Source organism: Pseudophryne corroboree, chromosome 4, assembly GCF_028390025.1.
Source record: "Pseudophryne corroboree isolate aPseCor3 chromosome 4, aPseCor3.hap2, whole genome shotgun sequence".
NCBI classification, from domain to species: Eukaryota; Metazoa; Chordata; class Amphibia; order Anura; family Myobatrachidae; genus Pseudophryne; species Pseudophryne corroboree.
Genome location: NC_086447.1, coordinates 876,355,144 through 876,380,676, shown reverse-complemented (window position 1 = coordinate 876,380,676; position 25,533 = coordinate 876,355,144).

Genomic DNA, 25,533 nt, shown 5'->3' with positions numbered 1-25,533 from the left:
CGGATCACGCTCCTATGTTTGCTTCCGTATGTCTCCCTACTGTTTTTGTAAAACCGTGGTCATGGAAATTCAATGAGACTTTGCTTCACGATACTCGACTGAAAGACAGCCTACTCCAGACTATCTCTGACTACATCTCCCTTAACGATTTGCCCGATAATACGCCTGCTGTTATGATTTGGTAGGCACATAAATGTGTAGTTAGGGGTAAATGTATCCAATTGGGATCCCAGTTAAAAAAGGAAAAAGGCTCAGCGACGGCTGCTTTTGACCCGTATCCAATCTTTGGAATTGACTCACAGTCACTTGATGGACAGGTGCTGCGCGATCTCACCGAGGCAAGATTAGCTTTTAAATCAGGGGTGGGGAACCTTTTTTCTACCGAGGGCCATTTGGATATTTATAAAATCCTTTGGGGGCCATACAAGTCTGCCCCCACGCGCGCCAAAAAAATGGGTGTGGCCAGTTAAAATGGGACGTGATACACATATGCCCCCAATAGTGCAGTGCCAGATCCACAATTGCCCCCACAGTGCCAGGTATACAAATGCCCCTCACAGTGCCAGGTATACAGATGCCCCCACAGTGCCAGGCATACAAATGCCCCCACAGTGCCAGGCATACAAATGCCCCCACAGTGCCAGGCATACAAATGCCCCTCACAGTGCCAGGCATACAGATGCCCCCACAGTGCCAGGTATACAATTGCCCCCACAGTGCCAGGTATACAAATGCCCCTCACAGTGCCAGGTATACAGATGCCCCCACAGTGCCAGGTTTACAAATGCCCCCACAGTGCCAGGTATACAAATGCCCCTCACAGTGCCAGGTATACAGATGCCCCCACAGTGCCAGGCATACAAATGCCCCTCACAGTGCCAGGTATACAGATATCCCCACAGTGCCAGGTATACAGATGCCCCCACAGTGCCAGGCATACAAATGTCCCTCACAGTGCCAGGTATACAGATGTCCCCACAGTGCCAGGTATACAGATGCCCCCACAGTGCCAGGTATACAGATGCCCCCACAGTGCCAGGTATACAAATGCCCCCACAGTGCCAGGTATACAGATGCCCCCACAGTGCCAGGTATACAAATGCCCCTCACAGTGCCAGGTATACAGATGTCCCCACAGTGCCAGGTATACAGATGCCCCCACAGTGCCAGGTATACAAATGCCCCTCACAGTGCCAGGTATACAGATGCCCCCACAGTGCCAGGTATACAGATGCCCCCACAGTGCCAGGTATACAAATGCCCCTCAGTGCCAGGTATACAGATGTCCCCACAGTGCCAGGTATACAGATGCCCCCACAGTGCCAGGTATACAGATGACCCCCACAGTGCCAGGTATACAGATGCCCCCCCGTTTCCCCCCCTCCCCTGTCCCGCTTACCGCTCCTTTCGGCGGGTACACGGAGGAGAGCGCGGCTATGTTGGGCGGCGGCGTGTAAGACTTGAAACCAGCCGCCGGTTCGAGAGCCAATCAGAGCTCGCGGACCGGCAGCCGCGGCTCCTGATTGGCTGCCGGTCCTTGAGCTCTGATTGGCTCACGAACCGGCGGCTGGTTTCAAGTCCTACACGCCGGCCGACAATAGCCGCGCTCTCCTCCGTGTGGTGACAGCTGAGACACGCTGCCGCCGGACTGTGCGGCGGCGTGTCTCACTGAGAGGTGCGGGTGGGCCGGACCAAACGGCTTCGCGGGCCTTATACGGCCCGGGTGCCTTATACGGCCCGCGGGCCGCGGGTTCCTCACCCCTGTTTTAAATATATGTATGCAAGAGAAGACTAAATTTGAATTACAGGGATATCGCCATAAATTCTATCTATGGGGTGATAAACCTGGCTCTATGTTGGCGAAAGCCCTGAAATCTCAACGCCAGAAGTCTTATGTGCACTCAGTCCGAGACCAAGGAGGGCGTATGGTCCACACCTTTCCACAGATGGCAGGGGCCTTTCAAACTTACTTTATGGATCTCTATAATTTAAGAAAAGTCCAATCTCCATCTGATGTACTTTCATCCGTGGAGGAAGTCAATGATTATCTCTCTTCTGTAGATTATCCTCAGTTATCTAGAGATGATGTAGAGTTTCTTGAATGGCCCTTTGTTATCAAAGAATTGGAACTGGCCCTATCTGCCACTCCTCTTGGGAAGAGTCCAGGTCCGGACGGCTTCCCAGTGAGTTATTCTAAGTCTTTCCAGTCATCCCTCATGCCACTGTTTTTGAAAGCATGTAATGCAATATCTTCTAAGACTGTGTTTCCTCCCCAATCACTGGAGGCGCATATTTCTATAATTCCCAAGGAGGGGAAAGACCCCGCTCTCTGCTCCAGCTACCGACCTATCTCCTTACTAAATAATGACATCAAACTTTATGCTAAAATGTTAGCTAATAGGTTGCATCACTTCTTGCCGACTTTGATCCATGGGGACCAGGTGGGCTTTGTGAGGGGAAGGGAAGCTAAGGATAATATCACAAAAATCATCTACCTTATTCATCACGCCGTGCGTAACAGCGAGACTATGATCCTTTTGTCCACGGATGCGGAGAAGGCCTTCGATAGGATTAACTGGCAGTTCATGGAGGGTCTTCTTCGCCGTCTGGGACTGGGGCCATATTGCTTGCACAGGATACTTGCTCTTTATAGCAATTCCTCGGTGTGAGTACGTGTTAATGGGGCTTTATCAGACCCATTGTGATTCAGAATGGTACATGTCAGGGTTGCCCCTTATCTCCCCTTATTTTTGTTTTATGTATGGAGGCAGTGGCGAGGGCGATTCGTTCAAATGATAATGTTAGGGGTCTACAGCTTGGTGGCTCTGAATATAAGTTGGCCTTATTTGCCAACGATCTTCTTGCCACTATAACTGCCCCAGTGACCTCTCTCCCTGCTCTTATGCATGAATTCGATAAATTTAATTGTATCTCAGACTTCAAAATAAACTATGCAAAATCTGTAGCAATGAATATCTCGGCGCCCCCCTCTATGCTGAATAGCCTTAAAGGCTCATTCCCTTTCCTCTGGAATCCTACCCAGCTAAAATATTTAGGTATCCTATTGTCTCCTAATACTGACTCCCTGTTTCAACTTAATTTTCTTCCATTCCTGAAGAAAATTAAGGCGGACTTTCAAAATTGGTCCCTATTGAAACTATCCTGGGTGGGTAGATTGAATGTAATCAAAATTAGTGTTCTTCCTAAGGTTTTTTACTTATTACAATCTCTACCGATTACCGTACCGTCTTCCTTCTTTAGGGATTTACTGAGTATGGTGGGTCGCTTTGTTTGGGGATCACTTGGGCCCCGCATATCTCGAGCCACTCTAATTAAAAGCAGAGCCCGAGGCAGCCTTCAGCTGCCCTGCTTCCTAGCGTATTATCATGCCATTCACCTCGCTAGGATTGTTGAGATGTTCAGATCTCAGGGTACGAAACAATGGCCGTGTATTGTGGGTTGCGCAGCTCCTGTTCCACCAGACGTCCTCCCATGGGTGTCAAGATGTCCTCGCTTCACTCACCCCACATTAAGCTCTACGCTTCAATGCTGGCAAAAATATAAAAACCTCTCAAATTTTAAATCAAGACTTTCCTTATCTACACCCCTATTTAATAACCCTGATTTCCCCCCAGGTATGCCGCCATTTAGATTACTCTCCTGGTCGACTGCAGGTATTTCTCGTATTTACCATTTAGTCACTAGTACCGGCATTTGTTCCTTTGAAGATCTTCAGTGGAAATATGACCTTCTGACTAATTCCTTTTGGTTTTACTTACAGGTTAGGCATTTCATCCATTCTTTTGGGAAACATACTCTGACATACACCCACACTAAATTCGAAGCTCTTTGCCTGACTGCTAGCCCTCCTAGACATTTAATATCACAGCTGTATCGTCTGTGTGTCACTGTTATGGATGCTGGTCTTCCCTCTTATGTCTCGGCATGGCAAGGCGAGTTACATAGAGACTTGACGGAGGATCAGTGGACCTGTATTTTTACTTACACCTTTGCTAGCTCCTCTTCTCTTCAAGTGTTAGCTACTCAATATAAACTCAGTATTATCACTTAATGTATTTCAGCCATAAGACATCCATAGGGCATATAAAACAAATCCATTTATTAGGGTTGTAGGCACAATTATCCACACACATATATTCAGTCACAGAGATACAGGTGGAATGTGGAGACTTAGCTTACACACAAGTCCTACTTCTTCACTTTAACACTCCATCCCCTCTGTCTAATTACAGTATGTCCTAATGCTTTATATCAATTACATGAAATAAACTCCACTATAGATTGCAGGACTCTGGATGTAGCAGCAGAAAACTGGTCCTGAACGCGTTTCCCCACCTCCGTCTTTTCTACAGCTTCCCTCAGAAGTTATAGCATATAATGCCGTTCTGCTTGTGCATATGTGTTCTGATAATTCTGACAGATGTACAGGGTAGGTACAAGGGCATAGATGTGGACGACTGTAAATACTGGCAGACAGGGCTTAAAGTGGTCCCGGAGAGGTGGTGGAACTCATTTACCCAGCAACGTGCCCCCCCACCCCCACACAGACATTAAGTGGAGCCAGGGCTAGTACTAGTGTTTTCGGCACCCCCCTGCAAACTATTAATTAGTGCCCATACGTTTTAAAGGGACAATGATCTCACAAAGAAGCAACATGGTCACATACTGTAATAGTTCTTTCAATTCAAATTGCACAACAGTAGTAGTGCCCCTTACACATAATGGTCACAACAGTAGTAGTTATACACATCTCTGCCTCTGTTCCTCCCACCTGTGTACCTCAAGCAGCTCATGCCCTGTATCCCTCCAGCAGCTTCCCCACTTCTATTGTCACTCCAGCCCCCTCTCATCTTGTCTTCAAGATGCACAGAGCCTGCTCCTCTTCATGGCTCCTCTTCACTTCAGCAGCGGTGACAGCATGACCTCACATACACTTGATGGAAAAGGAAGCTACTAGGCCCTGAGGAGGGGATAAATGCTGTCCAACAGACACAGCATGTGTGAGTACCAGGAGGGGAGGGCTGTAGATGGAGGAGGACCATGGAGCCACCAGGACCTGAGGAAGGGGGAGGTAGCTGCAGCTCATCAGTAACACATCTATTGATGTAGGTGATGGGGCAGGTTTTTCTGTTGGAATTACTGTGCAGGGAAATGGAGGTGGTGGAACTAGTTCCCCCTACCATTATATGTGGTGGAACTCGGTTCCACCTCATTCCCCCTCACTTTAACCCCTGCTGGCGGAGATCCACATCGATTTTCAAGCGTGCAATCTCTCTGTGTGAGACCCTGAATCGACCATTAGAGCATACTTACCTACTCTCCCGGAAAGGCTGGGAGGCTCCCAAAAATTGGGTGGCACTCCCATCCCTTCGGGGAAGTTGTCAAGTCTCCTGCATGCGCTCACCCCCTGCTGCACCCCACTGCTCGTCGCATCCCCCCCGATCACCGCAGTAACCCGTCACACAAAAGGGGGTGAGGCAATGACGCCTTTCTTGGTAAATTGCGTCATTGTGTCCTCACCCCCTGCTTTATAATGCCGGTAACGTATGCATTGTAAAGTGGGGGGCGGGGCTACAATTACATGATCACATCACCACACCCCCAAACCGTCTCCTCCACACCCCTCCTATGTGACCTGGCTGCTCTCTCAGCCAAAATGAAGGCAAGTATGCCTTAGGGCCTGGTTCAGGGGTGTGTGCGCTGCCAAGGCTGCACGTAGTAGTGCATTTTTTTTTTTTGCTACTGCGCATAAGTCACACAGCGCGTGCAGCCCGGTTCCATCTATACAGAGCCACAGTTGTCATTTCAGAGAGAATTGAATTCCTAGCCAGTGATAGGGAGGTGGCTTAGCACACGCACAGAGATGGTCCATGTTATAGGCGTGTTTTGGCAGTCGCACACTTGTTGGTGTAAGTAGTTGTGTACACAGACGCTCGACCTCTCACATAGTAGGCCATATTTGGACAGGGAAATTGCATCTGCCGAAGGGCTGGTGCAAGTTTCAATGGTGCGACCTATAGCGGCATCTAAAGCCGCACGGATTCCGATAATAGGGTTCTCAGTCCTCGCACATTAGGACTTTGTATCAGCATTTGCATAAAGTCACAGACTGAGGACCGCCAACAGACACAGCTGCAGGCGCTTCTGTGCCCATCTCTGAATTGGAGCCTTATACCACTTTCACATCGCAAAAATAACCCGATATCGAACCGGCATATTGCCAGGTCGACGTGGGTCACGGTGCAATATGAAAGGACCCATGGAGAATTCCCAGGTCGCCTGAAGAAGGGTTATTCCTGGGTTGACTAACGGGTCAGTGGCAGCATAAATGGATTCCCGGGTCGATGTGACCCGGGACCCGTTCACTACATAGGGAGAGGATGCGCAGAGATGAGCTCATCTGCCTGCGCCAGCTCTGCCCCCGCTGCCGGCTCCTCCCCTGCAACTATAGACACCCAAGCCTGCTATTAGGGTCCAATGCCGGATCCCACCCAGGAAGGACCCGTTCCAATTCCTGGGTGGGATTCGACATTGCAGATGTGAAAGGGGTATTAAAGTGCAGTTTTGCCTCTCTCCTTTCCCAGACCCCAGTAGACCCTGGAATAGTTGACAGTCTTAGCTACTGTATAACCTGTTTACACCAACATCTTGTCTTCCAGCAGGTCTGTAATTTTCCCCTGTACGTGAGAACTCTTTAGTGTGTTTTCAATGAATACAGTAGTTTCCTCCCCGCTGTATCCTCACAATTATTTCCTGCCCTAGAGGCAAATGCAATGATTCTAAATAAACGCTATTGTACAGAATGAAAGGGAGAGTACCCTGTGCGAGGGACAGGAGAATCCGAAGCTGTTATAACAGGTGTCATGTTTATGACATGAGACATCCTGGATCTGGCACGTACTGTATTGTATTATTGTATTCCAGCAAATAGTTGTAATTTTCCACTGTGGTGAGGACCAGCGGGTAAATTCTCTGCATTTGTGATGTACTGGCGAAATAATAATTCATTTAACAGGGAATATTTGTACTTTGTGGAAAATTTTAATTAGGTGAGCAAGTTTAGACTGCAAGCTCTTGAGGCGTATCACTTTATGAGGTTCATCAGATCTCATTGTGACTTTATCTCCCAATATACCCAGCAACTAACTGATTTCTAATAAGGAGTACTGTCTGTTTCTATGTATGCGAGGGATTCAGTATGATATGATATCCAGATGGACAGCAGAATACCAAAAAGCATCCCGATTCCCGATCATCAGAATCCCGACAGCCCTCCAGAAAGTACCCTAACCCTCCCCTGCCTTAACCATCCCCTAACCCTCCGCGGTGGTGCCTAACCCTAACCCTTCCTTCCTCGCCGCCTAAACCTAACCCTTCCCTCTTGGTGCCTAACCCTAGCCTCCGCTTCTAAGTGACTAACCCCTGCTCCCCGGTACCTAACCATCCCCTAATCTAACCCCTCTTGTCATGACAAAACCTAATCACCCACCCCCTGCGGCAGGACACGAGCACGTCCCGCTGAAAGAGAGATGGGGATTCTGGGAATCAGTATTTTGACCTCCGTCTGGATTTTGAAGGTGGTCTTATGCCATCGTTCGGGATTCCGGTGTCGGTATTTCGACCGCTGGGATCCCGTCCAGTGGCATTTTAACTGCATCTCTATGTGAGGTATGCATATATTTGTAGATGAGATGTCTCAATACCTAGCTTGTGTAAGGTACAAGAAGGGTGAGATTCAGTTAAAGCCCCAACAGTTTAGTCAACTACATACAGTATATCTTGTAAAAAAAAAAAAAACATTATGGGAAGAATCGTCACAATATGTATATTTTGTGTCTATTGTGAGAATTTTCTAAATAAACTTCTAGAAAAAGTAAATAGGAATACCGGTAATTCCTTTTCTCGTAGTCCGTAGGGGATACTAGGATGGTATTAGTACCATGGGGTATAGATTGGGTCCATTGGAGCCTGGCACTTTAAGAAATCTTCAGTGCGTGCTGGCTCCTTCCCTCTATGCCCCTCCTGCAGACTCAGTCTAGGAAAACTGTGCCCGAGGAGATGGACATACTTTGAGAGAAGGAAAATAGACAAGAATAGCGGTGAGGCAATGAACAAACACACAACAGTAACAAAGGATAGCAACGCCAACCAGAACAGGAACAAGGACTGCAAAAGCAGACCCAACCAAGAAAACTTACAACAAGGTAAGCAGTAAATACGAAGCACTGAGGCGGGCGCCCAGTATCCCCTATGGACTACGAGAAAAGGAATTACCGGCAGGTATTAAATTCCTATTTACTCTAACGTCCTAGGGGATACTGTGATGGTATTAGTACCATGGGGAAGACCCAAAGCTCTCAGAATGGGTGGTGGAGTGCTGAGACCCCTGCAAAACTGATTGACCAAACTGAAGGTCCTCACCGGCCAAGGTATCGAATTTATAGAACTTCACAAACGTGTTTGAAGCAGACCAAGTAGCTGCTCTGCACACCTGTAAGGTCGAGATACCACAGGCAGCCACCCAGGAAGAACCCACTGACCTAGTGGAATGGTCCTGAATAGAACTCAGCAGTGGCAACGCTGCCGAAGAATAAGTCTGTTGGATAGTCATCCTGATGCAACGAGCAATGGACTGCTTGGAAGCAGGACATCCAATCTTGGTAGCGTCGTAAAGGACAAAGAGTGAGTTAGTCTTTCTGTGACGAGCTGTCCTTTTGACGTAAATCCTCAAAGCCCGAACTATGTCCAGGGACTTTGGAGCAACCGATGTGTCAGACATCACCGGAACCACTATGTGAAAAACCGATTTATGTGAAAAACCGACACCACTTTCTGCAAAAAGTGTGGGCGATTCCTGAGCTCTGCCCTATCCTCGTGGAATATCAAATAAGGGCACTTACAGGATAAGGCCCCCAATTCCGACACACGCCTCGCAGAGCCCAATGCCAGCAACATGACAGTCTTCCAAGTAAGATATTTCAGGTCCACCCTGTGTAAAGGTTCAAACCAGACCGATTGGAGAAAGGTCAGAACCACGTTGAGATCCCACGGAGCCGTGGGAGGGACAAAGGGTGGTTGAATGCGAAGGACACCCTTTAAGAACTTCTTTACCTCTGGTATCACAGCCAACTGCCTCTGGAAGAATATGGACAAAGCCGAAATCTGAACTTTGATGGAGCCTAACCGTAGGCCTATATCCACGCCTGCTTACAGGAAGAGCAGGAAACGGCCAAGCTGAAATTCCACCGTAGAATATTTTCTACCCTCACACCAAGAAACATATTTCTTCCAGATATGGGCCCTCATTCCGAGTTGATCGGTCGCAAGGCGAATTTAGCAGAGTTACACACGCTAAGCCTACGCCTACTGGGAGTGTATCTTAGCTTCTTAAAATTGCGACCGATGTATTCGCAATATTGCGATTACAAACTACTGAGCAGTTTCTGAGTAACTTCAACCTTACTCTGCCTGTGCGATCAGTTCAGTGCTTGTCGTTCCTGGTTTGACGTCACAAACACACCCAGCGTTCGCCCAGACACTCCTCCGTTTCTCCAGCCACTCCTGCGTTTTTTCCGGAAACGGTAGCGTTTTCAACCACACGCCCATAAAACGCCGTGTTTCCGCCCAGTAACACCCATTTCCTGTCAATCACATTACGATCGCCGGAGCGACGAAAAAGCCGTGAGTAAAAATACTATCTTCATTGTTAAATTACTTGGCGCAGTCGCAGTGCGAATATTGCGCATGCGTACTAAGCGGATTTTCATTGCGATGCGATGAAAAATACAGAGCGAACAACTCGGAATGAGGGCCATGGTGTTAATGCTTTGATGTGACCAACTTTCGGGCTTGGACCATAGTCGAGACAACCATAATCGAGACAACAAAGGGAAGACCTTTTCTGGCTAGAATCTCCCTTTAAACTTCCATGCCGTCAAACGCAGCTGCAGTAAGTCTGGATAGATTAACGGCCCTTGTTGAAGAAGATCTTTGAGAAACGGTAGAGGCCAGGGCTCTTCGAGAGACATGGTTAGGATGTCCGCATACAAGGCCCGGCGAGGCCAATCGGGGCAATTAGAATTGCTTGAACACTTTCTCATTTGAGTCATTTTACAACTCTGGGAGTGAGAGGAATTGGAGGGAACAAATAGATGAATTGGTGAGTCCACAGCATCCACCGCTGCAGCCTGTGGATCCCTCGTCCTAGAACAGTAGCATCGCAGCTTCTTGTTGAGACGAGAAGCCATCATGTCTATCAGCGGGCAGCCCCACCGCTGAACCAGCTGTTGAAACACCTGAGTGTGAAGGCCCTATTCCCCTGGGTGGAGATCGTGTCTGCTGAGGAAGTCTGCTTCCAGTTGTCCACTCCCGTAACAAATATGGCTGACATGGCCCTTGCGTTGGCTTCCGCAGAGAGGAGTATCCTTGACACCTTTTGCATTGCGGCCCTGCTTTTTGTTCCTTCCTGTCGGTTTATGTATGTCACCGCTTTGTGGCCTGATGTTGGAGGAGAGAGGAGGCTTGTAGAAGGACATTGTAAATCACCCTGAGTTCCAGAACGTTTATCGGAAGAAAAGACTCCTGACTCGACCACCTCCCTTGGACCGAGCCCCTTGGGTCACAGCACCCCAACTGCGGAGGCTCGCATCTGTTGTCAACAAAGTCCGAGACTGGATTCCGAAACATCGACCCTCCACTAGGTGAGACATTTGTAGCAGGGAAATCCTTGCTTTCGGTGAAAGGGATATTCTCTGCTGCATGTGTAGGTGAGACCCCGACCACTTGTCCAGCAGATCCAGTTGAAACAGACGGGCATGGAACCTGCCGTACTGAATTGCCTCGTAGGAGGCCACCGTCTTGCCAAGTAGACGGATGCAAAGGTGCACCAAGATCTTGCGGGGCTTGACACGCTCCTGAATTGTTAAGGCTTTGTTCATAGGGAGAAATACTTTGAGACGCAGTGTCCAGTATCATCCCCAGGATGCGACGGTTCCAGGTGTGATTTTTGTAAATTTAGGATCCACCCATGGTCTGTAAGAAGACGCGTAGTCAGGTTGATGCTTTGTAACAGACGCTCCCTGGACACCGCTTTTATGAGGCAATCGTCCAAGTAAGGGACTATGGGGGTAATTTCAAGTTGATCGCAGCAGGATTTTTTTTAGCAGTTGGGCAAAACCATGTGCACTGCAGGGGAGGCAGATATAACATGTGCAGAGAGAGTTAGATTTGGGTGTGGTGTGTTCAATCTGCAATCTAATTTGCAGTATAAAAATAAAGCAGCCAGTATTTACCCTGCACAGAAATAAAATAACCCACCCAAATCTAACTCTATCTGCACATGTTATATCTGCCTCCCCTGCAGTGCACATGGTTTTGCCCAATTGCTAAAAAAAATCCTGCTGCGATCAACTTGGAATTACCCCCTATGTTCACTCCCATCATGCGGAGTTGCAGCATCATTTCCACCATAACTTTTATGAACACCATCGGTTCCATGGAGAGGCCAAAAGGCAAGGCCTAGAACTGGAAGTGGCGGCCCTGTAATGCAATCTGAGATAAGCCTGATGAGGGGGCCATATCGGGATGTGTAGGTATGCATCCTTGATATCCAGGGATACCAGGAATTCCCCTTCTTCCAGGCCAGAAACCACCACTTTTAGAGATTCCATCTTGAACTTGAACACACACAGATAGAGGTTCAGAGATTTGAGGTTCAAGATTGGCCATACCGAACTGTCCGGTTTCGGTACCACGAATAGGCTTGAATAAAATCCCTTGCTTCTGAGCAGAGGAGGGACTGGACTGTGTGGAGTAGTTTTTGAATGGTGTCCTGCAAGCTAGCTCTTGCTACAGGTGAAGCTGGTAAGCCTGACCTGAAGAATCTGTGAGGAGGGAGTGTCTGAAATTCCAACCGGTAGCCCTGGGATATGAGGTCTCTCACCCAAGGGTCCCGACAGGACTCCGCCCAAACCTGGGTAAAGTATTGCAGTCAAGCACCCACCTGAAAGTACTCCTGCAGCTGGAGCCAACCGTCACGCGGAGGGCTTCATGGAGGAAGATCCGGAAGTCTGGTCCATTGATCCAGCTGCCGCTGGTCTGCGAGATGTATCTCGATTTCCTCTAGCTGCATTTGAGGCACCCCTGGCCCTGCCTCTAAATCTGGCCACACGAAAGGACTGTAGAGAGGGACCAGGGTAAGGACGCCTAGCCGGAGGAGCTGCAGACGGCAGATAGGTGGACTTGCCTGCCGTTGCTTGAGAAATCCACTTATTTAGTTCCTCCCCAAACAAGGCATCCCCCGTGAAGGGAAGATTCTCCACGCCCTTTTTGGAATCAGCATCCGCTGTCCATTGTTGCAGCCATAGAGCTCTGCGAGCTGAGACCGCCATAGCCATGGAACAGGCATTAATGAGGCCTACAGTATCTCATGAAGTTAGCAGCATCCTGGATATGTTGCAGTAGAGTCAGGATCTCCTCCTGAGGAATAGTGTCAAACCCCTCAATTATATTACCAGAACATTTGATTATGGCCCTTGTGATCCAACCACAAGCAATGGTGGGTCTCTGTGCGACTCCTACTGCAGTGTAAATGGATTTGAGTGCAGTCTCAATTTTACGGTCACAGGGTCTTTTAGGGAGATAGCACCAGGTACAGGCAGCACAATCTTACATGATGCCACGCCTGAGGTCTGACTCTGACCAGTAGAAAACTCCGGCATAGGGCTGACTGGAATGTGAACCTGGGAGCTTGAATAAAGTTCTTGTACATAAACCAGGATATGGTATTATTTGAGTGTAGGCCCGAAGGTGTGACCAAAATGGAGGAGAGTGAGAAATAAAATAAGTCTTTTTATTCAGCACGCAGGATGGTACAGATAGCGGCAGATGGTAGTAGACTTAATAATCGGTATCACAGATAATGCAGTAACATAGGCATAGGAACAAAGGCAATGCTGTAGCAGATGTAACATCGATGGCAAGATGTAATATCAGATGCACTGTGAACCACTGATGTAGTCCCAATATTGGTAAGCACACAACAGCAAACTCAGATGCAAACCACTTACGAAGTACCAATATAAATAAGCACAAGGTTACTGACCACTGGAGATAAGTGGGATACCAATGATACCGGATATCAGTGGCGGAGCACCGATGTAGCAGGAGATCGATGGTGGAACACTGATGGAGCAGGAGATCGATGGCGCAACACCGATGTAGCAGGAGATCAATGGCGGAACGCCGATGGAGCAGGAGATCGATGGCGGAACACCGCTGGAGCAGGAGATCGATGGCGGAACACCGTTGGAGCAGGAGATCGATGGCGGAACACCGATGCAGCAGGAGATCGATGGCGAAACACCAATGGAGCAGGAGATCGATGGCAGAACACCGATGGAGCTTAAGAACGATGACGGAACACTGATGGAGCTTGAGATCGATGGCGGAACACCAATGGAGCTAAGTATCGATAGCGGAATACCGATGGAGCTGAGTATTGATGGCGGAACACCGATGGAGCTTGAGATCGATGGCGGAACACCGATGAGCCAGGCAGAGCTGCAAGCTGGATGGAACTCAGGTCTCAGGGCAGAATGGAATCTCCTGGAGCAAGGTAACCTGGAAACAGCTGAGAGCAAACAACCATACAGGGTATGACAATCATAGCACTGGCAGTACTTACCCAGCATTCTTATAGGAGCCAGTGTGCAGGGATTGGATGAGACAATCAGGTGATGCACGAAGGCTCAGACAGTCACATGATTGGCTGTGCTGCAGTCAGGTGATCAGGACTTGTCACAGCTGTACTTCAGGTTAAGTCTCAGGCAGTGGCATCACAAGGGGTGACACCAAAATACCGGCTCGTGCTCGGTGACAGGAGCCGAGTGCTGCACTGTTACATTATGTGCAGCACTCGGCTCCTGTCACTATGTAGGAGTCGCCACTGCCAAAACAGCACTCTGCGGGAGGCAGACAGCACCTCCTGAACCCCCCAAATGACGGAAAATGGGGTCAGAGCGTGAAGCCCCGTCCCTCCGCAAAGCCACGCCCACTTCTGGGAAGCCACGCTCCCTTTTTTTTGCCGGCGCCGCACCGGGTGTTCTCAAGGTTAGTGACGCCCCTGGTCTCAGTTGTGGATTGAGGCCTAGTAGGCCCAAACACTAGGAAGAAGGCATTATGCTGAGAGCTATGCAAGAACAGCATGTACAGACTTTACTGCCAGCTGGGTCTGATGAACAGAGAGCCTGGTTGCTGAACACTGGATCTTGGCCCTCATTCCGAGTTGTTCGCTCGCTAGCTGCTTTTAGCAGCATTGCACACGCTAGGCCGCCGCCCTCTGGGAGTGAATCTTAGCATAGCAGAATTGCGAACGAAAGATTAGCAGAATTGCGAATAGAAATTTCTTAGCAGTTTCTGAGTAGCTCGAGACTTACTCCTATACTGCGATCAGTTCAGTCAGTTTCGTTCCTGGTTTGACGTCACAAACACACCCAGAGTTCGCCCAGACACTCCCCGTTTCTCCAGCCACTCCCGCGTTTTTCCCAGAAACGTCAGCTTTTTTCCGCACTCCCATAAAACGGCCAGTTTCCGCCCAGAAACACCCACTTCCTGTCAATCACACTCCGATCACCAGAACGATGAAAAATCCTCGTTATGCCGTGAGTAAAATACCTAACTTTTGTGTTAAATAACTAAGCGCATGCGCTCTGCGAACCTTGCGCATGCGCAGTAAGCGACTAATCGCAATATAGCGAAAATCGGCAACGAGCGAACAACTCGGAATGACCCCCCTTGTCAATTACTCACACAGAGGAATTCCTACTCATGTGCTAATCAGCAAGTAATCAAGACTGCAGTTACAGTAGTATGTGAAGCAGATACCAGTTTGTAGAATACGCTGAGGTAAGTCACAGAGCATGAGAAATACAGTCAGGATCGTGACACATGACAGCCTGGACCCTGAGGTATTCACAATCGGAAGATTCTCCCACACCTTCCTATCCTCAGGGGGGAAAGGGAAAGAATTCAGCAACCACTTAGGGGTTTGAAATATCTTGTCAGGATTAACCAACACCTCTTTAAAAAGTGTGTTTAATTCCTTGGAGACAGGAAATCTCCTATATAATAGCCCAGATCTGTGACTCTGTGCCTGTGTGTATAACGCTGGGCGTGGCTAGGATCTCTCATTGGGTTAGTGGCAGGTCTATCACACCCAGTCCACAGCTGATTGGGTGAGAAACGCCCTCCCACACAGGTTACATCCAATGGGAGGCTCTGCCCTTTGCCTGCTGTGCTTTCACAGAGCAGGATTAGCAATGGGACTGATGGAGCTGCAGCTCCAGGTCCACACCCCAAAATAGCCCCACTGCATCTGCAGCATCATACCCTCCAACAATTTACACATAAAAATTGATAAATCCGAAAAGGGGGCGTGGCCACGGATACAGCCACGTGGCCACGCCCCTTTTCCTATACTTTCAATGGAAGCTTGAAGAGTCAAAAATCGGTACCGACCATAAAAAAAAGGTTCTGTACCTGCCAAAAAGGTGCCGCTGGAGGGTATGCCACTGCATCTGCAGCAAGTCTCTGCACTGTAGATAGATGTGTATGAATGCGGCGCAGCAGAAGACTTTCATAGCCCTCCCTGCGCCGCATACTCTCTGAGCCCCGGAGCCTCCTCTGCGTGTGATGTCACAGCAGTGCCTCCCCGCCACAGCCGCGCCCAGATCCCCAGAGCCCCTGACTCCACAACACAGCACTTGGGCTGCCGACCTGGAAGCCTCGAGATGGCTAATGTAACGGATAGAGTGGGTGATATCGCGGAGGGTAATGTCTGGACGCTAAATCAATGTAAAAGGTGACAGTGCTGTGCACAAGCCCTGCCCCTAGGGTGAAACGTACGTTCAACAGACGTCAAAGTGACGTCACAAGGAGTTTCCGTGCAAGAGAACACGGCTCCGTTCCCGGGCACCAGGAGAAACACACGCTGACCAGCCGCAGCGCTGCTGCACGCTCCACAAGCCAACACACTTTCTACGAACAGGTATTCTGGTGTGCTCTCATTGAGGAGCAGCGGGTCTCGTTCCCCTGCAATGACGTAAGGTTACCAGGGATTACCCGACCCGCAGCCCACAACAGTAGTAAACGCCGCCTTCTTTCTTCACATCAGCGCCGGCCGCTCGACTCTCTCACCTCCCATTCACTGTGGAATCATCCGCACATGGGAAGGCAGCAGAAGTCAGTGGAAAAACCGACACTGATTCTACTTCTCTTAGAAATAAGTGTGTTTTTTCAAACGGACTAAATGCCCTATATATATATCTGTTTCCCTGGGTAAATTATTATGCCCGACAGGGTGGGAGAAACTATTTCCACTTGGAATCCCATCATGCTACAGATGTTCATATTCACCTACTAGGCACATTCACCTGTTAGGTACAGAGCAAATATTTTCACCAATTATCTTCTTTGCTACAAATTATTGAGCCATGGACACAAGATATCTACTGCTGTCTTGGATTTAAAGGTAAAATAAACATTTCAAAAAATAATACTTGTACCTTGTGAATTATTAGATACTTACCAAGTAACCAGTGGTCAATTAACTTTGTTTAAAAATTTTTTTTTTAGTAATTTGCACCACTTTGTCTCTGTCTCTGCAAACTCTATTAAGGGGTGTAGCAGATTGGGTTAATATCCCACATACATATATTTTTAAACTGATTAAATTAAAATAATATATTTTAAACAATATAAAAAAATTATATTTTTTGTATTATCAAACGAGTGCCCCCAAAAAAGAGGTTTTCTTCTTTGTTGCCGCGGCCTCTTTCCCCGGCACAAAAACCCTGTATGATATTTATTATTTCCTCTGGGGAGCACCGCCAACACCATTTAATTATTGATGAATTATTCAACCTAATTGTTTATATGTTGGTCACTTACAATTAATCAATACTCAAATACTACAGCAGTGCAGGTACACCAGATCTTTTGTACTTTATCACTTCACCAAGCTTAATAAATCTACCCCATAGTTACATAATTAGTGAGGATGAAAAGAGGCAAATTGCCCATAGGGTTCAACCTGTAATCTGTCCTAAGCCGAGTTCATTATAATGTCCTAATTGAAATTATTTATGTTTAGTTAACAACTGAAAATCATGTTCCTACCAGATTAAAAATGTCAATATTTTAATTGTTATAACCTTGGATATCATTTTCAGTCCGAAATTTATCCAATCTGTTTTTAAATGCAGATATAGTGTCCGCCATTACCACCTTCACTGGCAGGGAATTCCAGATCCTTATTGCCGTAACAGTGAAGAACCCTTTCCTACGTAGTGTATGGAATTTTCTCTCCTCAAGCCTCAGCGAGTGACCTCGCGTCTTATACAGAGTTCTTTTAATAAACAATTCCTCTGATAACTCTTTGTAATTTTCCTTTATATATTTGAAGATATTGATAATGTTTCCTCTTAGATGCCTCTTTTCTAGTGTATACAGTTTCAACCTAGTGAGCCTTTCCTCATACTCCAGTCCCTCTAGCCCTTTAATCAATTTAGTAGCACGCCTTTGAATCCTTTCGAGTTCACAGATATCTTTTTTATAATGTGGTGCCCAAAACTGAACACAATATTCCAGGTGCGGATGTACCAATGATTTGTACAGCGGCAGGATTACACTCTCATCCCTTGTCTCAATTCCCCGTTTTATGCACACTAACACCTTACTTGCCTTCTTTGCTGCACTTTGACATTGTGTACGGTTGTTTAGCCTATTATCAATCAGTACCCCCAAATCTTTTTCCAATACTGTTACCCCTAGATTTTCCCCATTTATTATGTAGGTTTCAAGTTTGTTTTTGGTCTCGAAGTGCATAACTTGGCATTTTTCTATATTGAATTCCATTTTCCATTTAGATGCCCAGATTTCAAGTTTAGATAAGTCATTCTGTAGAGACTCCACATCTATTTCCGAATTAATTACCCTACACAATTTAGTATCATCTGGAAAGATTGACACTGTGCTTTCCAGGCCTATTTCCAGGTCGTTGATAAATATGTTGAACAGTAGATTTTAGTTTTACATTAAAAAACAACTCTTCATCAGGTTCTGCCTCTTTATCTGGGACTTTGAGGACTTCCCTAATAGAATATAATGAGCTTCCACATACATCCCAAAATGACCCTCTCCAGGACGGACAGAATGCTCTGCTTCTGGACTTCCCTTTTAATTTATGATTGCCATCAACTGTGCTGAAACACCTTTCTTATCCATTAACCAGTTCAAAACAGGTACTGGCAATCATAAATGAAGAGAAAAGTCCAGAAGCAGCGCATTTTGTCCCTCCAGGAGTGGGTTATGTTGGGAGGTATGCTTCCACACCCTGAGACAGAGTATTGTCACCTGTGTCTACTAGTGACGTGCGGTGGGGATAGGCAGGTGAGGCAGAGCCTTTCCTGTAATACTAACATTTCTGCCAGAGTTTTGACTGTATAAAGTATATGAAAAATACAAAGAATGGGGCGTGACTTAGCTGGCTGCTAGAGCGGACGTCCAACACAGAAGCTCCTGCCTTATCCTCTTTTTAAAGGGCTTAATCACTCTCAAGTAGCCCTGTTGTGGATCACTTTATCTGGCTGCACGCTGGTCGCACCCTCGGGAACCAGTGACGACCCCCTCTGCACGCCGGGGCTGTGTTTGCGGGTCGGGGCCTGTATCCTGGACACATCCGCGGCCTCAGGTGGAGACGCCCCTCCCTGCATTTGTTCCAGCGGTGCCGCCTGTAGGACCAGACGGCGGTGCCCGTCTGTAAGGTCGCGCAGCACCTCGTCTGTGCCCTCCCCGGACGGCGCCGTGTCCTGCTGCCTGTCTCCCTTCCTCCCGCACCATACCTGGAGAAACGGGCTGCGCCGGTCACCCACGCGATTGGAGCTTCGGTGCTCCGGAGTCACCTGCCGTTAACAGATCCCCCTGCCGCCGGATCTTCCTGTCTCCTCTGCCGGGCGGGCGGGCGCGGCTCTCTGGCTCTGCTAACGGACATTGGGAGGTAGTGGACCCGCTGCCACCACTGACATATTGGGCTGCTGCTGATCTCCCTCAGCCCTGCTGTTCACTCCAGCCCTGGAGCAGCTACTGGCTGGGTGCTGACGGCGCTACACTCACTGCTTGTGCAGCTACTAATCAGTCTCACCCTCTTACCTGCAGCTCCTACAGCATCTGTAAATGTGTCATTAGTCTGATAAGCCACACTGCCCCTGAATGACCTGATTTAGCAGCACTGTGTGGCCGACACATTAATAACACAAAATAAATAAAAATAAATAATAATAATAAAAAAGGGGGGGGGGGGGGGGGAGAAGAATACAAAGCTACCTTGCCTATCGGCACTGGGACACGCTGCTGCCCTCCCAGGAAGAGATGCCTGGTCACTGGCTGGACCATGATCGGTACCCCCCATCTGTCCACATATCTGGAAGTCCTAGGGGACTACAACTGTGCTTTTTGTTGCTCATCCAATGCACTGAAGAGGCTATGAGGCGTACTTGAAATTATTCACATGGATGACCTGTCCTACTGATACTCCACCCTGTGTCACCTGCTGGGACTCCCATTTCCCTCCTTTACCCCTGCAATTCACCTGTTTTCCATCGATCTCGCCTTCTCTTCGCTGGAACTATGGCTCAGAAAAATAAGAAATCTCAACAGGCTTCAACAAACCTAAAGGCGCTCAGAACCAAATGTCGTCCCCTGCATCTCCTTCCTCCCCTCCGTCTTCGGGCACGGATATCGACCCACAGATTCAGGCAGTTATGACGGGGCTACTTGAAGGTTACAAACAGCCTTTAAACAAGAACTTTCTAAGGCAATCTCGGAATTCAGATTGGAGATTATGTCTCTTGGCGACAGGACGGACTCTTTAGAAACAAAGACTGATGATCTATGCCGGTCGCAACAGCATTTTGATACGGAATCACGAGGCTCCATGAGGAAGTTGAACTGTTAAAGGAACGGCAAGAGGACCAAGAGAATCGCTCGCGCCGTAATAATCTCAGAATACGCAACGTGATGGAGACGATTCAGAGTTCCGCATTGCCGGCCTTTTTACAAGACCTTTTTCAATTTTTAGTGCCGGACCTTACAGATGAGGATTGTCTCTGCAATAGGGCACACAGAGCCCTACGCTCCAAGCCTTCTGCTTCTCAACCACCTAGAGACATAATAGTCGCCTTCATTACTACAGATCGAAAGAAAGAATCCTGTCTGCGACTCGGGACGTCCAGGACATATCTTTTCAGGAGATGCAATTACAAATCTTTCAAGATCTAGCCCCGTCGACAATCCAGAAACGCCGGGATCTTCAACCGGTCACAAAACTCCTTCGCCACCACCAAATTAGATACCGTTGGGGATTCCTTTTTATGCTGCAAGTATTTGCCAAGAATTCTGTTCACGCTGTAAAAACTTTATCGCAAGGACAGGAACTACTATCTAAACTTGATATCCTCCCCGAAGCGACCGCTGTTCCCTCCTCTTCTGCTGGTTCTCCGAAACCTCAGCGCTCCAGACCATCACTCCCAGAATGGTCAAGAGTGACTCGTACCCAGAACTCAGATTGTGCTCCTTCTTGAACCCTGGGGTGGACCTCCGACCTGTGCCCCTCTTCACATATGGTTACTTGATACTCCCGGTGATTTCTTTATACAGTGGACTGGCTTGTCCTCACCCCCACTCGGAGCCAATTCATGATATCCTTTTTTCAGTATTAATGTTGGGCGTTAAGTTTTATATTAATATAGGTTCTTAACTTTATAAGGCGCCCATAACTTTATTGTGATTACATAAACCTTTCTTAAGCTAGCTTATCACTAAAATAAAACGACACATACACTGAAATAAAGTCACGGACACGGTAGCTGGAGTTAAAGGTCAGACGATATTTATTGATCGCTGACCAACTCTTTAAACTATAATTGTAATTGAATTGGAATTAATTTAGATTGCAAAGTTAAATTTAGATTGGAGGATGGCAAAGGAAAAGTCACTACCAGACACCAGCTCCAGTCACTTAGATGAAAACCAACAAACCAAGGAGGGGAGTACCCAAACCCCGCCTCCTTCCTGCATAACCCGCATTGTGCTGGCCTCACCACTCTTTTCTCTGGCAAACGTTCGGTTCCCGCAGGGGAACGTCTAAATGTCCAACCGCAAGAGAAGGACACACCTGCCGTCCTTCTAAAGAGGGTGCCCCACAATGACCACTTATGCCCGTTTGACCGCTGGTTGGTAGCGACTTCCCGACAATCTGGCTTTCAATAGCCAACTGAAGAGAACAAAACAAATCAAATTTAATCAGGGAGGGCGGGAGGGCATACAATAAATGGCAAGAGGAAGTCTGAGGCACATGACCCTGCCCTATATACTATCCTGAGACCAACCCCTTAAAGCTTGACAGACAACCCTCTGATCCTATAGGAAAAAAACACCGGAAACATGATCTGCCTAGCAACTGCTTAGTCATAAAACAACCAATCACCAAAAGTTGGGCTCTTATATGGCCTCAGGCTTATGTAGCCTTCAGCTAATCTAATTTGTGTTCCCCGGAAAAGTGTCCCGGCTGGGACATGTTGCTACTGTTACTTTTGTCTTCCCTTAGCTTCCCCTCCCCTCCCTTACTCCCTCTACCTTCCCTCATTCCCTCTCCTTTCCCTCCCCCTCCCCCCAGTCTCTGGATTGTTGCAGGTGAAAAGCCCCACTGAAGGGCTTAGTTTTGATGTTCCGACATATGTCGGATTGTTAAGGATTAGGTTTACAATGCCATGTTGCGTATTTCTCCCACGACCCCCATGCACCCTTTTTTGATGTTTCTTATTATCGATATACAATTTTTGGTAACGGTCCTACAAAAGGACCTTTCTTTACAGGGTTTTTGCCTTTGTTGGCACCTTTGCTTCTTTAGTCTTTCTCAAATTTATTTTCTTTGTTCTTCTTGTCTTCCTTTCTCTTCTCTCCACCTGTTCTGGCGGGGAGGTCCCCGAGAGGTCTGGTTTTCACTCAGGGTTTTTTTTTATTGTGATTCCTGCATAGTGACCCGACTAATGTTATCCCATGGCCCTTAAGTTGTTATCTGTCAATGTAAACGGACTCAACTCACGCAAAAAGCACACTATATTGTTGAGAGCTTGTAGAAGGGAGAGGGCCGATATTGTGTTTCTTCAAGAGACTCACTTTACGGGCCATCACTCGAAGCTTCAGGGTAAACAATTCCCTCAATCCTTTTTTGCATCCGCTAACTGTAAAAAAAGGGGTGTCGCTGTTCTAATACATCGTAAAATTCCTTTTGTGCACATTAAAACAGTGACTGACCCAGTAGGGCGCTACATAATGGTTGGTGGCACACTGTGCTCTGAAACCCTGACCTTAATTTCAGTTTATGCCCCTAATCAAGAACAATCCCAGTTCTTTCAATCATTGTTTCGACATGTTGGTAGGATCGCTCGGGGACATATAATTTTAGGGGGAGACTTTAATGCTGTATTTGACCCTCTTATTGATAGATCTACCCCCGCTCCTCATAAGACAGCTGCTCCCCTAATTAAGGCCTCTCGTACCCTTCTCTCCTCCCTCCAACAGTATAATTTCCGTGACTCCTGGCGCCTGAAACATGCTCTAGCCAAAGACTACACTCATATCTCCGCTCCACACCAACTTTACTCCCGTATCGACATGATACACATATCCCAATCTTTAACGTCCCTGATCGCAGATGCCGGGATTGTCCCATTCATGTGGACTGATCACTCAGGAACATATATTTTATTAGACATCTATGATGCCCCTAGGGGAGATCGGAAATGGCGCCTGAATGATTCTCTTCTACAACACCCATCCTCCCAAGCTGAAATAAGGGTTGCAATTCAGCACTACTTTGTAGACAACGTCTCTCACAATGTTTCTCCTGGAATTATCTGGGAGGCGCATAAGGCCACTCTTAGGGGCCAATTGATGGCCAAGTCCTCTGCTGTTCGGAAAAAAACTGCGCAGGAAATAGCGTTGCTTGAATCTCAACTTGCCACTTTGATCTCTCAGCATAAACAATCTCCATGTACCGCTTTGCTCCAACGCATAGATAATCTTAAGGGTCAATTAAATGCTCTCCTCTCCCACCGCGCAGCATATATTTTACAAAAATTACACCAGCGTTTTTATGACAAAGCCGACAAGATTGATGCTGTTCTGGCAAATAAACTGAGACGTAAACAAGCATTAGGTTCAATTGATAAATTATACTCCAACAAATTGGGGTTGTTAGGGTATGTTAACCTATTCAGGTCTGGTCTATAAACTCTCTTCAGTAATCAGTCAGAATTCTGTTCCTTTAGCAACCGGTTGGAGGTCAATGAATGATAAGATGACACAAGTTCATGTGTAACCGAAGCAAATCATAAATGACCTGCTAGGGGCCGTCATAGCTTTATTATTTATAGCTTAAACAAAATCACGCTTGCCAATACATTTTAGCCAATCAGAATACACCATGTATGTCTTGAAATACATCGATTGTCATACAATGTTCCAAGTGGCAACTAGAACAGCCTTGAAAATGGTTATTGTTTCGTTTATCAGTCTTTCGGACATAAACTCAAAAGATTTCTTTCAACATTCTTCTCAATTAGCCTTGGATATATCTGGTGTTGCTTTGTCCGCCTTGGATACATTTAATGTTGCATTTGTCTTTGTACAAGTCATGCTTGAGGACAAGATATTCAGCAAATATAGTATTCTGACCAACTCTGCAATATTTTTCTTAAGGACACATGAACCCATTTTGTGATTAACAGTAAATATCTTAATAAATGCGAAAAAGCGTGAATCAATAATAAGAATTTAGTTACCGATAATTCTATTTCTCATAGTCCGTAGTGGATGCTGGGAACTCCGTAAGGACCATGGGGAATAGCGGCTCCGCAGGAGACTGGGCACAAAAGTAAAAGCTTTAGGACTACCTGGTGTGCACTGGCTCCTCCCCCTATGACCCTCCTCCAAGCCTCAGTTAGGATACTGTGCCCGGACGAGCGTACACAATAAGGAAGGATTTTGAATCCCGGGTAAGACTCATACCAGTCACACCAATCACACCGTACAACCTGTGATCTGAACCCAGTTAACAGCATGATAACAGAGGAGCCTCTGAAAGATGGCTCACAACAATAATAACCCGATTTTTGTAACAATAACTATGTACAAGTATTGCAGACAATCCGCACTTGGGATGGGCGCCCGGCATCCACTACGGACTATGAGAAATAGAATTATCGGTAAGTAAATTCTTATTTTCTCTGACGTCCTAGTGGATGCTGGGAACTCCGTAAGGACCATGGGGATTATACCAAAGCTCCCAAACGGGCGGGAGAGTGCGGATGACTCTGCAGCACCGAATGAGAGAACTCCAGGTCCTCCTCAGCCAGGGTATCAAATTTGTAGAATTTAGCAAACGTGTTTGCCCCCGACCAAGAAGCTGCTCGGCAAAGTTGTAAAGCCGAGACCCCTCGGGCAGCCGCCCAAGATGAGCCCACCTTCCTTGTGGAATGGGCTTTTACAGATTTTGGCTGTGGCAGGCCTGCCACAGAATGTGCAAGCTGAATTGTACTACAAATCCAACGAGCAATAGTCTGCTTAGAAGCAGGAGCACCCAGCTTATTGGGTGCATACAGGATAAACAGCGAGTCAGATTTCCTGACTCCAGCCGTCCTGGAAACATATATTTTCAGGGCCCTGACTACGTCCAGCAACTTGGAGTCCTCCAAGTCCCTAGTAGCCGCAGGCACCACAATAGGCTGGTTCAAGTGAAATGCTGAAACCACCTTAGGGAGAAATTGAGGACGAGTCCTCAATTCTGCCCTGTCCGTATGAAAAATTAGGTAAGGGCTTTTATAGGATAAAGCCGCCAATTCTGAGACACGCCTGGCTGAAGCCAGGGCTAACAACATTACCACTTTCCAAGTGAGATATTTTAAGTCCACAGTGGAGAGTGGTTCAAACCAATGTGATTTTAGGAACCCCAAAACTACATTGAGATCCCAAGGTGCCACTGGAGGCACAAAAGGAGGCTGTATATGCAGTACCCCCTTGACAAACGTCTGAACTTCAGGAACTGAAGCCAGTTCTTTCTGGAAGAAAATCGACAGGGCCGAAATTTGAACCTTAATGGACCCTAATTTTAGGCCCATAGACAGTCCTGTTTGCAGGAAATGTAGGAAACGACCCAGTTGAAATTCCTCTGTAGGGGCCTTCCTGGCCTCGCACCACGCAACATATTTACGCCAAATCCGGTGATAATGTTGCACGGTTACATCCTTCCTGGCTTTGATCAGGGTAGGGATGACTTCATCCGGAATGCCTTTTTCCTTCAGGATCCGGCGTTCAACCGCCATGCCGTCAACCGCAGCCACGGTAAGTCTTGGAACAGACAGGGTCCCTGCTGAAGCAGGTCCTTTCTTAGAGGTA